The sequence below is a fragment of the Lagopus leucura genome, unplaced genomic scaffold (assembly GCF_019238085.1).
Source record: "Lagopus leucura isolate 7727_CA_CO unplaced genomic scaffold, USGS_WTPT01 Super-Scaffold_100017, whole genome shotgun sequence".
NCBI lineage: Eukaryota > Metazoa > Chordata > Aves > Galliformes > Phasianidae > Lagopus > Lagopus leucura.
The window spans coordinates 12,351,349-12,366,453 of record NW_024962271.1 but is presented as its reverse complement, the minus strand read 5'-3'; positions in this window follow the sequence as shown (position 1 = coordinate 12,366,453).

The following is a 15,105-nucleotide window of genomic DNA, read 5'->3' as shown; positions in this document are numbered from 1 at the left end:
GGCTCACACAGATAGGGTAACTAATCTTAATATCTTGTGTTTGCAACTCTGTTTAGCATGAAATCAGTAACTGACATATTAATTATAATAATCTGTTAAATATACTTTACCTACATGTTAATTATAGCAGACCATTCTCATTTATTTCTCTGGGTAGGCTATTAATTCAACCCAGATGGTACAGCTTTTTGAGACTGCAACACTCAGTGTGAACAGAATAAATCATGTTGCCAAGATACAGGAGCAAAAATGTTATCACATCTGAATAGGCTTTAAAATTATATAACCATGAAAAAATCTTACCTTTTAATCAGGGAAGAGGTTTAGTTAGAGCAAGGTCAGTAGCCCAGGCCTGTTCTGTAAGGCAGGAAGAACAACCTGGAAGGAAGTACAGGAATTTCTGTTACGTGCCAGATTATCAGCCATTTTGGGATACCTTTCTTTCCAGCCATAAGTATGTAACCTGAAAGACACAATGCAGAAAGACTCTGCCCCTCTTTTAAAAGACAAGATCAGTTCCTCCTGATTCCACCTTTCCCCTGTTAGTGTGCTGAATAGGCAGTTCTCTGCTGGCTATAATGAGAAGGATTTTTACTTTGTGAAATGCTTTTTAGGTGAAACTCTGCTGCTTGAATATCTCATTTATTCTAAGCCTGCCCTCCTACATACTCAGGCAGTTCTGCCAGGTTTACTTGTAGTTTATTTGCTGGCTTTTTTCATTTTTTAAATTCTAATTGGATGTATTAATGAGGCATAAGCTGGATCATATTTGTGTATTTCAAAATCCCCTATTTCATCTAGATGAATGAATCAAGACAAATTAAAAAAAAGATGGTCACCTTTATCTTCTTTTTTACCATCTAGAATAAAGTTTCTAAATAACAGACATGGAGCTTTCCATTACAAAAGCCTAGGCTATTTAAACTGAACATCCACTCATTTTAAGTATAGAGAAACATTCTTCTCATTCTCTTACTCTACTGTAGAAACTTGAATGGAATAATAATACTTTTAAGTGTGTCATCTGTTCATGTACACAGAGAAAATAATGAGCTTATGTCAGGATGAAAGTTATATATCAAAATCTTCCTGATGTATAGATGTTTCCAAAACACTCAGCCAGCATGGTGGAATAAATTAGAATATATTTTTTTCAGGTTTGTTAGATGCATTAACTTTAAAAGGTTATGCATTGGGGTAATATAGGGCAGTTATGTGCTAGCAGTTGTTGCCTGAGCCTTTCTAGGCAGTACCAGTTTAATGGTTCTTCAGGAAACAAACCTGAAATACTAATTCAATAGGCAAACATAAGTCAGACAAAAAAATACCTGAAGTTTTACCAGTCCTTTGGTAATTTCAAATAATCTAAGTAATTTGTGTACTTTGAAGTGAAAGGGTAAACCTTGTTTATGACATTAGAGCTCTGTACAAGTTATACCTCTCTGCTACCATGAAAAAGCGATCAATAGTTGATGTTTCTACTCAACATAAACTCCCAGCCTTAATCAGCTACTCTATTGCTTTGCTTTGCTCCACTTCCCTTTTTTTTCTGGTATTGCAAAGTGTATGTTTTAAAATTTGAACTATAATTACAAGCCATATAAAACAGGACTGCTTTCTAATTGCTGTTAAACATGCTGTTAATTGCTTTGCTTGTTGGGAGTCTGACAGTTCATCTCTTGGAATTAATTTGTTTCATTAAGGGCAGGTAAAACAGCACACTTGAGTGCCAGTCTGATTTGAATTTGGATTTGAAGGTATAGATAAATTGGTCCTAAATTCTTCTATAGACATGAGAGAATCGTAAGAGTAGTTTTCATGATCTTTTCACTGTCTGGACAAAATAGGGTGAAATTATCAGAACTTATGAGTAATATTCACCAAGGACAACTGAATTCTATATTTAAGCCTTACAGAGAAATGATTGAAATGTTTCCTAAGTGCAGGATTTGTAGAGCTACCAAAGGCACGCTATAAACCCACAGCAGGAATTAGCATAATATACAATCCTCTCGATACCAGCATTAAGTTTATTGGGCCAAATACTACTTGTTTTCCTCTTATACAACAGCTGTGGGAAAGACCTATGGGCTAAAATTGTCCCACTGAGTACAGTGCTAGCCCCCAATTTGAAGGAAATGTGCCTGAGCAGAGAATAAAAATCCAACAACAAAGCTGAAGTGTGACCTAAACCATGAGAATTACAACTAGGAAATGTTTCTAAACTAACTATCAATAAGAACTGCAAAAACACTGCATGGTTACGAGTAGCTTTCAGCGAGGGAATGTAAAATCTTAAATGGCACAGATAACGTCAATCTGAATTACCGTTTTCAGAATGACACAGATGTTAGGATAAGGAAGCATAAATGGAAATTTAAGAGAAACAAATTTGGAACAGATGTCAGGAAGCATTTTTTTCATGCCGAGAATCACAAACGTGTGGAATGGCCTACCAGGCAAGATTGTTAAGGCAAAAGCACAGGGGACATTCAAGAAGTGATCAGATGGCATCATAGGGGAATTGAGTAGTAAAAAAGGAAATGAGCATGCATAAGGCAAATGGTTTTAATTTAATCCCAAACAATGTCCGTGTTCTTACGTTATTAATGCTTACATACTTACTTGGATAAACACACAGAATTCCTGCCTTAAAAAAATGGCTAGAATAACCACTTTGGAATTAAAAAATAAATAAATGAAGGCAAATGAGCCTATATTTTTTTTCCATTATGCCTTTAAAGATACCTTTTTTTTCTTGTACAATTTATCTCTCTGTTCTATGTTGGTAATCTGTAGCTGTTAGACATGTGGTTGTACAGAAACTTACGAATAACTCCAAGAGAGTTATTGTCACTTATTTTTTTAGGATGCTTCTCTCCCAAGTTCTATTTTTCACACAGTGCACAGGTGGAAAACAAGATTTACCTCATCTTATCTTTTGTGAAGAAGCAGATGTATAATGCCCAAAGCACCAGTCCCACACCGCTTATCTGCGTAACGTTGTGATTTGCCTGCCCTGTTGATTTCAGTGGGACTCTTTGGATGCCTTAAATTCTACACAGTTATTTGTAGAATAGGTTTCAAACTGTCTCTGTATAACTAAAGTAGGACAGGTAGGTATCCCTCAAAATAAGGAGTCACATACTCTTCTACAGACTTTATATATCAGTGTAAAGAACTTTGAACCCTCAAATCTGGGAAGATGGAAAGTAGAGATCCCAAAAGCCAGATCCAGACTCTGAATGTGAGAATCTATATTTTACATCATCGCTCTTTGCTGGCTTGAGTCCAATGGCAAATAAAGGAAAGATGAAAGTGGCTTAGGGCCAAGTTTATGGACCCCCTTTTATTTGTTCCTGAGCACTGAAAGTAGCTCTAGAAGTTCCTGTAATCACACTGTTTGTAGCCTGCAGCACAAAAAGGGTAGCCAAAATGCTTACCTTTCATTGCTCTGCCCATTTCTCTTCTGCTTCTCTGATGCTCTTGTTGTCCCACTTGGCATACAATCTCTGCATCAGGTGGATTACTGAATAGAGGGCTATTTAGGACACTAACAGGGGCATTGGGCATCTCTTGGACTTTGGTGCTAAAAACCCATGAAGTTCAGTTCCTCTTCCGCTTACTGCAAATTTGGCTTGAAAGCTTTTCTTGGATACAAGAGCAGTTTGTCTCATCTGCATAATAATATCATTAAAATTCAATGTAAGTGGGTTGCTTTTTCTCCCTTCCACCAGTGTTACTACAATAAACTGAAAAAAAACACCAAAAACGAAAACAACCTGAACCTCATAAATGATGATTGAAAAGAGGGAGCAATTTTTTAGATTCCTGAGAACCACATCATCTCTCTGTGTTAATCAACACAGAACTGTTGAAAACATTGGCAATTTAAGTAAATAACATTCTGCTGCTTTCCTACTGGCTTAGGTAGTGTTATACCGTCTGTTGCAACATTGTTTGTGTTATCAGGATTTTAGGTTTGCAGACATAGGTATGTAATATCATCCACCTGGTGGATAATTTAGTTCATGCCTTCCACTTTATATTAGCATCTAGTCTCATAAGCCCCTGACTTACAATTAAACATCAATTTTGTTTCATTTCCCTTTAAGCTGTCATGTAATATTTGATCAGTATATGTTTAAACCCCCTGAAGCTTAAACAAATCATCACTTAGAAGCAGACACAGAAAGCTAAACAGTACAGTGCTAACTTATTTATTGTGGGCTGAAAATGTGTCTATGCTTATCTTTCTTATGTGCTTCTGACATAAAACCAGTTCACTAAGTCACGTACTGAGAAATTCAATTGCAAACTGAACTTAGTGGTTCACTAGAATCATAGGTAAATTTTAGCCATGTGCTGTGTATAGATCAGGAGGTCCGTAGTAAGAGAGTCATAAGAAAATAGAGCAAGAGAGCCAAGAGTTACTTGTCAAGGTTCTGGAGTTTAATCATAATCCCATGTTGATATTCTTATTTCCCTTGTGTTTGACAGTGGGTTGCAATTTTAAAATTGTATTTCAATTTTGGTCGTCAGTGTCTGAAACCAAATTACAGTGATTCATGGCCACAGTTTCTTAGTTATGTTACTATCAGTTAATTAATTCTTGCACAGTGCATACCTGGCATAGGCATTGCATAGAAAGACAATGAAGACGTGTCTCATATCAAGGAGGATAGATTGGGATTTTAAAAATAAGGAGATCTAGTGGAGTTCAGGATCAGTTCCCTTTGGCTTTCAATGAGAACTCTATACTTATTCCCTATCCTTCTATGGAAATCCCAGCTGTACAGTGAAGAAACCAAGCCTACAGCACTTTGTGGGATCCTGAGGGCAGCAAGTTATCTCCTTGTATTGAAAGACCATGCTGAACATGCTTGGTTGTGATTTTACCAAACTAAACTATAGAAGACTAGCTTACATCACAGATTAGACAAAATTCTTTAAAATGTTGAATGCAGTTATTGGTATGCACCAAATATTTTGGTTTTGTTATATCATTGCTGCAACACACTAGATCTTTATAAAGTCTTCTCAAGAATTTGTCAATAGTTGCTCAGAACAAGACTTTTATGTGATAGCTATGCCTCTGGTGACTACAAATGCTTCGCCTGAATTCTATGAACACTGCAGTTAAGACTCAGTGGCAACCTTAAATAAGTAGATAACACTTTTTTCAAGGAAGAAGTCTATTATTCCTGAGACAATAGGAACAATAGGCTAGGCTTGCTGAGATGCATCTTGCTAAAGACACATCTCAGGATGAATCTGAAGTACATCAAAAAAGCAGTAGGTCTTAAATAAATGTATTCATTAACTTCTAGCTGACACATTAGAGGCAACCTCATTTTATTTGTTTGAAAGTACCTTCAATTTTAAACCAGTTCTGTTTCAATGATTTTGAACACAAAGGAATATTCTTATGAGTAGCAAGATATTTTGAATAATGGAATATAATTCCATCAGCACTGTGTTCTCTTGTTATTTATTACTGTACTAAATTATCTGCAACTGAAGACAACCCGTTTATAATGAGATATCTGATGATTTATTTTTTGCAAAAAATATTAGCTTTATTATTTATTAATTCTAGCAGTATTCCTCAGTGTATACTCCATAAATATTAACATATCTGATGTCTTGCAAAGATCCAATGAAAGTAATAGCATTGTGCCAGGTGTATAGGGAAGATCTGACATCTCATTTTATGTAGATGATCTGCTATAGCTTACAGTATCAGAGAGTTCAATTAAGAACTTGTCAAAAAACAGTGCTAATGTAAGGATATTTGGAGCCTTGCATTTGGACTAAAAATACTGTTCAGCCATGAGCATTATTATGGACATATTATGTGGGAAGAATGCATTTTGTTTGCCTGTAGATGCTAAATAAATTATAAAATTGCCTTTAAATGCTTGTATTACTGAACAAATGCCTGCTAAAAATATTCTGAGAACAGTGTGAGCATGTTGAGATATCCTGTGAAGTCACATAGTAAGTTCTTCTCTTTAAAATGTTTGTGCTGGATATTATTTGTAGTAATATGAAAATAACAGCACTATCTACTTGTACTGTTAAAAAACAGGTCAGATAGCTGTGTGTGAGGCTTTAAGAATGCAGCTGTTGTCTGGAACTCAAAAAGATCATCTGGAATTTTAAGTTATCAGAAGATTATTATTCAAGGCTGATTTATCTCAGATTCCCCAAATCCTTTACATTTGTGCTGACAGTCTTTTGTAGAGTCTGAGTCTGATGTAGAGTTTTTATATCAGCTCATCTGTGCAAACTGGCAGATTACTACCATGGAACTATGTATGGAGCTGAGTATTTGCTTCAGTGCATTGGAAAAGATGGTGGTAATGTTGGAATATCATAAAGTTTGTGCCAGGTGGGTCCCACAAGTGCTCACACAAGAAGAGGAAAAACACCTTATGCAAGTTTGTCAGAACCTGTTGAATATGAAACTGAAGGGGACAGTTTCCTGGGTCACATCACTACTAGTCACATGTCACCACTACAAGCTGAAGTCAAAACAGTGGTCGATGGAGTGACCACATCTGAATTCCTTGTTGATTAAAAAGTTCAAGACAGAAGTCTCAGAGGTAAAATAATGTGCACTGTCTTTTGGGATAGGAAAGAGGTGAAAATCCTTTTGGATTTCCTGGAACTCAGACAAACCATCAATTCTGACTGCTACTTCATGATGCTGACTAAGCTGAAGGCTCAAAATTCTAGTCAGACCAGAGGATAAGACAACTTTCTCTTTTAATATAATAACACCAGGCCCCATATCAGTTTGAAGATCACAGACCACATTGCCAGTGTTGGCTGGGCTGTCTTACCACGCCCACCATATGATCTGGGTTTGGTGCCTTCTGTCTTCTTTCTGTTCAGGCCAATGAAAGATGGACTGCATGGGAACATTTTCCTAGCAATGACACCACCATAGTGGTTGTGAAACAGTGGGCCACCTCTGCTGGTGCAGATTTTTATATGAACAGGACATGCAGGTTCTTGTTCATCACTGGCAAAAAAAATGCATAGCTGATAGTAGTGACTATGTTGAAAAATAATATTTTGTAGCTGAGAATTTGCTCTATCAAACGGTGTTATAGTGCTCTTTGTATCTGTTTTATGTTCCATGGAAATAAATAGGAGGCATTATTTTTTGAGCAACCTATGTATAATATAAGTTTATATTTGCTTTATATCTTTATGTTTGTTGTTTTGGAACTGCTTGAGGTAGGTAAGCCAGCTAAATGGCCATAGTCCATGTGTGGCAAGGAATGAAGACTTCTGTTTATGTCCTACTTATGCCTGGTTGACTGCAGGTTTCCTGATAGGTAACTTGATAACATAAGAACAATAGGAAAAAAAGAGAAATCTCAGATCATCCTCAACGATCTGGCTATAACTAAAGACCTTGTTGGCGTGTACTCTGGAAGGTGTCACATTTCATTTCTTTACAGAGTTTTCCAGGAAACATAAATACTCCAGTCATATTTTGGTAAGGTACGCTCTTATTTTTTTCCTCTTCATTTAGTACTACAGAGTACTTCCAGATGTGTTTGAAGCCAGCGTAAAATTGGTGAATCCAAGAAGGCTTACTTGAAGACTTCAAAAGTAAACAGAATGTACAAATATATGGCACTACATTTGTGAAGATTTATGCCTGTATGCTTTGTGTTGATTGTGGCTCCTCTTATCATCTCTTCTGTTTTCATTAGAGAACAGGCTGTGACTTTGGCTCCTAGCCACTATCTTTTGGAAAGGCTTTGTAGAGATAGTATGGCCATCACATATATCTTCATGTGGGCTGCATAGAGAGGGACTCAGATGATGTTTGTATCCTGTATTGAAAAATTATGCTGAATTTGCTTGCTACAGCTGATATTAACTCATCAACAAAGCAGAATTTCAACATAATACAACATTAGGATCACGCTATTTCTGTACTGTTACCTAAAGAGCGTTACATAAGTTAATTATTACTCATCTTTGACATAATACAGCAGACACATTTAGCAATTCTTTAAAACTCAATTTCAGATAGTTCAGATTTATTATGTATTTATTAGAACAGAAATGGAAGGAAACAATGTAGCATATACACATACAGTGTACACAGGAATATATTTATATACAGTCCATATAAATATCTAAATTAGACAGCTGCAAACTATTTATATTTTAAAGCATGGAGCTCAAATTGAGACACAGTGGTCATTGAAAGCAGGCAATGCAACCTGGAAATGCGCTGGCTGGAATGGAACAGCTCATTACTAATATGAGACAGAATCTATGCATAAAAATCTAGTAAAGAAACTACAATGTTTCTTAGGCATTATTGAGATGCCAATCAGTGTTGCGTGTGTGTCTGGAATTCTAAATAATTTCCTGTATGTATTTATTCCATATTGTTGATATAAAATATCAGCTGATAAATTCTGTGGCTCTCCAAAAGCATGTGTCTATCTGCTACTGAGCCACTGTCAGTCCTTTGACAAAGGTTTCATGTCAAATAACTGCCAGTTGACTGAGTTCCAGATGGTCACCTGCTTTCTTGGGAGAAAAAACATTCTTGTGGACTTGTTCTGGAGACAGCAGATTATAAAATCTTTTTTCTGCTGAGCGGTGATTTCCTCAAGGCCTGTTCATAGTGTTCAGACTGTTGTGTTAACCCTACTCAGGGAGTTTGACTATTTTTGGTGAAGTGAAATTAAAAATTAAGAACTACTTCTATCAGGATGCTGCTCCCAATCGCCATTTTTATTTGCCTTTACATCTTCACTTCAGAGCAGCCTACTCCAGCCTGGTGCAATGCTGCTTAGTCCTGTAAACTATTTGTCTATATTTTGTAATATTTTTCTGTAAATTCTATGTCCAGTGCACAACATTTACCTCAGGAAAAATAACCCAAGGACAAAAGTGTTTTGTGTATGCTTGACATGAAACATAGTAGGAAATCGGGGCAAAGATGAATTACATTAGAGGGAGTTATATACTTTTCCCCAGATCAAAATGAAGAGGGGATTGGTTTAATCTGTTTTAAAAATAAGAAATCTGTACAATATGAACGATGTACAATATGAAACCAGAAGTATACTGTATTATGATAGTGTAGAGACTAGAAGAATTCTACAATACCTATCTTTTTTAGTTGCACATATGCATATATATATTTTGTATACCTTATGAAAGATTTATTTTTTAAAATATTGTTTTAGCAAGTCTCTGTATTTTTTACCTTGATTCTTGCATTCCATGCTGTTAGGACAATATCTAATCTGAGCAGTATGGTGATGAACCTGAGAATCGAGATTTTGTACAGGTACTCTTTGCCTGTACTCTGTCCAACCTGAAGGTTAAACTTGATATGTTGTTTTAAGAGTGTCAAACTGGGGATCTTGTACCAACATTATTAATATATGAAATGCATGAGTTATTGTAGCATGCGTTTTAATTGCTCTTCAAATAGGATTACAGCCCTACAATTCATAACAGTATCGGTAAAATTTATTTTATATTATAAAGCTTTTTGTTTGTTTGTTTGCTTTTTTTTATTTAGGCAAGTGAGAGACCATTATGATTATTTGGACATCAGAGAGGAAATGTAAGTATAATATTAATATCCAGTAGATATTTGTTAACTGATATTGTTGAGCACAAAATAAGCTTGATTAATATGGATCTATTTAGTCTTCCTAAGAATTATGTATCAAAAGATAAAACATCCATATTTGGTACAAAGAATGAGGCTGTAGCTGTATCAGTATCACTTTAATTACATTTTTAATCTTTTCTCTTGAGTATCTCAACTTTCTTTGGTGTCTGGGATTAAACTTTTTAAAAGGAAATAATTAATACCCACATTTGAGTTTGTGAAAACTTCCACCTGAATTTGTGTGCATAATAGAAGAAATAGTCTGAAAAAAGGATGTTAGTTCTTTTCATATTTAAAGAGTTGAATAGGATGCAAAAAATAGTCATATACTGAGTTTATTTTGTGATCACTTAATACACAAATTAGAGCAGTGTTATTGGGGTCTATTTGGCAGAAAATTGTAACATTACGCAAGGCAGATAAATATGGGTTGAGATAAAGCTAGCCAAAAAAATACCAGTCATGGATGCAGATGTCCCTGCTGAAGTTTTTGCACCTGGGCCATTTGGTATCCAAACTGACCTCATGACTGGCCACAATGGCTGACTTCTCTTCCTGAGCCAAAAGAAGAAGAGGCTTAAGTGGGTCCATATGGCACACAACAATCGACAGCAAAGATGCATTGCCAACTTGGTACTGCAACTACAGTTTGTATTTCAATGTGCTGTGGAATTGGTTCACTATTCACAGAAGAGCAAGTACTGCCAGTAGCTTAATCTATGAATTTATCTAATTATGTCCTAAAAGCACTGGAGAACTGCAGTATGATTTCAGATGATGTGTGATGAAGCCAAAGTCAATTTAACCTGAACTGTGCACATTCCTATTTGTATCTAGAATCAAGAAGTTGAGCTTCTGTTATCTATAGTGACAGAAAATGTTGTATTTTACTGTATTCTAGGAGCAGTTGACTTTTAGGATTTAGAAGATGATAAAGTTTACAAATATAATATCAAACATGATTATCTGTGACCTTGAAAGGCTTCTTGTTGTTCTTTTCCACTCTGGACTTCATAATAGAATTTATTTCAAAAACAATGATGCACATCTGAAATGAGTAAAAGACCTTTGATATAATTGCTGTGAAGCTAGAAAATCAAATGATATTACTGTAAAATCTTTGCAACAGCCTAGGCAATAACTTGACCATGTTTGAACGCTACAGCTCTGTTTGTTCAGTAGCTGTTCATTATGTAGTTTTATTGGTTATTTTTCCCTTTTATCCCTTGTTGATAGAGGTACTTAACTATTTATGAGTCTCTCCAACGGTGAAGTTTCTATTTCCTGGCTGGAATCCCAAGTGAGAGGAACGTAATGGTACGGGGTAGCGACATCTGCATGTATTTATTCCATTGTGATATCTAGAAAAAGATTTATATATATGAGTCATTCTTTCTACCTGAAAGCAGGGTAAACATAGTTTGGATAAGTACATTGCCTTGTGACTGTGGTGTTCTTGTTGACTAATGGTAGATATGAATCAAACACATATTTGCATTTGATAACCCATACGGACACCTGTCCCTAAGATTATACTTAAACCAGCTGTGCTTAGGGTTAAGGGAATTTCTTTAAATGGTGCCTTTCTGGAGATACTGATTCTGCTTAGATGTGCTGTGGTAGTATTTGAAGTACCAGTGGAAAATACAAGGCTGTATCCTATTGCCAAAAATACTCCGCAGATATAGTTTTCCATCAGCTTACTGGAATAAAAGTTTTCTAATTACTTTTGATTGCTAAGTAGTATTTATTCTGAAATTTTGTAACATAGAAAAGCATTCCCACCTGCCCTATTTCCAGAAGATATCACTACCGGTTTATTTTTATGAAATTTCACTTTTTTTTACCCTTATGTTACTGGCATAAGCTCACATTTAAATTTTTCAAGTTGTCCTAGAGATATTTTTGCATTAAACCCTTTCATCTTTACATAGAAAAGAATCGCTTCCAAAAATCTACGCTTCTGGTCTGTAAATGCATAAACCTGCATAAAAAACTTCTACTGAGCTGCTGTTAAAAACAAATTTTAAATAATTTCATATACAAATCCTATGCGGTCATGCTGATTACATGTTTATCTGGAATGGAAAATTTAGACTCGCTGTTTTTTTTATAACAAATTTAATTGCCCTCATGCTGCCATCAAATTTTCTCTGAAATTCTTCTGTACCTATAGTTCTCTCTGAAGTACTCTGTGAAGTCTAAAAAATAAAAAATCTCATAGCCTTCAAGTTAAGATATATAGAAGCAACTGCTGTAAAAAACAGCAGTCAATCCAAACATATGGAAATGTTTGTAATAAAGAACCAAGTCATTAGACATCACTATGTGTGCCTCAGTAGAATCTATACCTATCTTAATATTAATTCAACCAAGCAATTCTCCTTGGAAAATCAAATATAATTTTGAAAGAAACTGTTTTAATCCAGGAAGAATCTTTTCTGATTATGTACAACTCACTGTAACATCCACTTTAGGAATCGACATGGAAAATCATTGAACAATTAAAATTTGTAGGAACAAGACTTGGCCTTGAAAGAAGCTTTCCCATAAGATCGTCATATATGTTTTAATCATGCCCAATCTTGATCAAGTCATAATGAGAAATAAATTCCCTGCAGTGTAAAATTCACCAACTGAATTGTGCTAAAACCAGAGCTAGGGAAAATAACACAGATGGTTGACATGTCTCACAATGACCACAGTAAGTGCACTCTGCCAGCAGGAGAAATCCATGTATACTCCTGGAATATTATGTACTTTTTGTGCTAAATTCCCTGATGATATTTGACTATCACTGCACACCACACACTTGAGATAATGCAGATAATCATTTATAGATAAAAGCAAGGAATATCTACTTTACAGGTAATGTTCCTCACCCACTAGTCCCTCCTCAGATCTTTAAGTTTTCTAAAGACGATACTAAACTTGGAAGTTCTTAACTTGAGTTGATAACTGCACTCAAATTCTCTTTTAGTAACTAATCTTGTCTTCATCTGCAGACAGCAAACTTGTCCACAAAGTACTCTTCATCCTCCTTAAAAGTAAATCGCTCTTACCCAAATAATGCTTTCTGTGCCGTGAGCATCTTCCACTTTTATTCTCTGTGATTTTAATATCTTAAAAACATTTAGCAATTCTATAAAACTAAAGTACTTTCTTTCCTATGGCCTCTAGCACTGTGGAAAGTTTGACTGTCCTCAATGGCAGCTCTGGAAAGCGTTGATGTTGCTGTACCTTATCCAGAGTCCTCTTTTGTCTGACAAAAAGGATGCAATTTATGGAAGCAGATTTAGGCTGCAGGAAGCGAGATAATGCATGAAATTGAATGCTTTGTACACAGGGGTAAATAGAGGTATCTCTTGAAGAGAATCTGTTCCATTCAGCAATGTACAACCAGCACAGAAGGAGCTCTGTTGGCTCAGGGCTGAAGGAGAACAGATGAACAAAATTTGGGCTACAGGAATTTGACTATGTTTGATATCACTGAGAAGTGCGTGTATGCTGGTCTCCTCTCAGAAACAAATGTAAGGAAGTTCTTTGACCTTGATAGCAGTCTGTCTTGGCTTTTGCTTCCCAACAGCCCACACTTCTTGTAAAGGGAATCACATTGCAGCTGGAAAGGGTAATTGTAATGAACAGTGCAGGATTCACAATGGAATTTCACAGAAATATGGTAGTAATCTGAGAACCAGCCCTAGTTTGAATAGATATAAGAATGTTTTGTGGGGTTATGTTCATTGCTTTATCAGCTTGCAGGGAAAAGTTCTCCATTTTCTTTTGTGTGTGATTTCAGTACCGTGTGATGTGGGCAATGTTTCTTTTGTCTAACATGTAAAAGCATGGGCTGATGGAAAGAGAGTTTGTCCATTTGCAAAAACTGTAGGGATGGTCTAAGTGCTTTCTTCTTCTAAGTGGTGGTTGAGGGTGCTTTCTTTATTCATCTAGCAGCGTTAGCCAACAATTGTAATCATGAGTAAGTACAGCATGGCTCTTTTATGATCATCCTTGGAGAGAGTTCAGTGTCCCAAGAAACTGTTTTCTTGAATTGTGTGTTAAGATACTTGCTGCATATTTCAGCCTGAGACTGCTTCAGATGCTAAGCAGCTCTTCAAAGATTGTGAAAAATACAGTGGTAGAAGAAACAATTAAATGTGCTAATAGTTATTAATTTAAAGGCACCCATACCAAAGTCAATGTATGCTTATTTACAGTTCAAATGTTTTGGTAGCTTTATGTACCTTGTACTCTTTGTGGACTGTGGTTAGGCAAAGAACAGCTATAAAATAGTTTGATAAAATATTTCTTTAGCATGAATTTAAAAGAAAAAACAGTCACAGAATATTCTGCAAAGTGACTGGAGTCTCAGTCCAAGTATTTCTACCAGCAGTTCATGAGCGTTGTCCATTGTCACTGTGGTAGTACCATCCTGACCTTTCCTCAGACCATCTGGTATGCTTTTTGGATGGATGTTGCTGCTAACAATGCCCTGGTTCAAGCTGATCCTGGAGTGCAATTTAGGCATTGTTCACCAATGATTAATCAAGAAGAGGTTACATAATGAAGCCAGCATTAAAATGTATGGGCATGTGGCAAATCAGATTGAATGGCAATATCTCAGAATATATAGCATCATATTGTTAGGTTTCTTTTGTGGTTTTCACTCTCCTGGGGACCTGAGTATAGACTGTGACATGCTGAAAGCTCTGTTTATTTTACATTTTAAATGATTAGTGGAAGATTAAACTTTCATGCTAACTGAAAAATATAATGAAAATGCTAAATTCTGGGCTCCCTATCTAAATATTATTAGCTTTTACATGATGTATTTGGTTCTTTTGTTCTTGCTGACTCACAGTCCGTAGCCTTTCTTGTGTTAATGCATTTTAATCCCCTGTATAGAGTCTCTCAACAAAAAGACATTTTGATATAGTAGTGGAAGGGTGAAGAAGAAATATCCTAAACAGAGAAAATGATGCAGGCTTATTATTTTTAGCTACTTTCATCAAATATAAATGCTATCAAGAGCAGTGAAGAAATGAATTAGAAAAAATGGCTGTAATTTTTCAGTTGCAGATGGGAAGTTAAAGCTAGAATACATTAGGTAAAAGCGATGCTGTATATGTGTGCATTGTATGCTTACTTGTATTTGCTTCTGTCCTGCATTAAGGTCAAGCCCAATTACTGCAAATTTCCAGACAAACCTCTGAATTCCAGGGAGGAGGAAAAAAAGCAAACCTGTAGGATAGTATCTATATCAAACCTGTAGGATAGTGTCTATATCCTTGCTCTATTCTCAAAATGTCTAAAGGTTCTCAGGTATTAAAAATTTTTAAATAGCACTATTGTCCAAACAAGTAGTGATGCAGATTTTCCAGACCAGTTGTACCCCTCTAAAAAATATCGATACTTGCAAAAGACTCCTTGTTTCT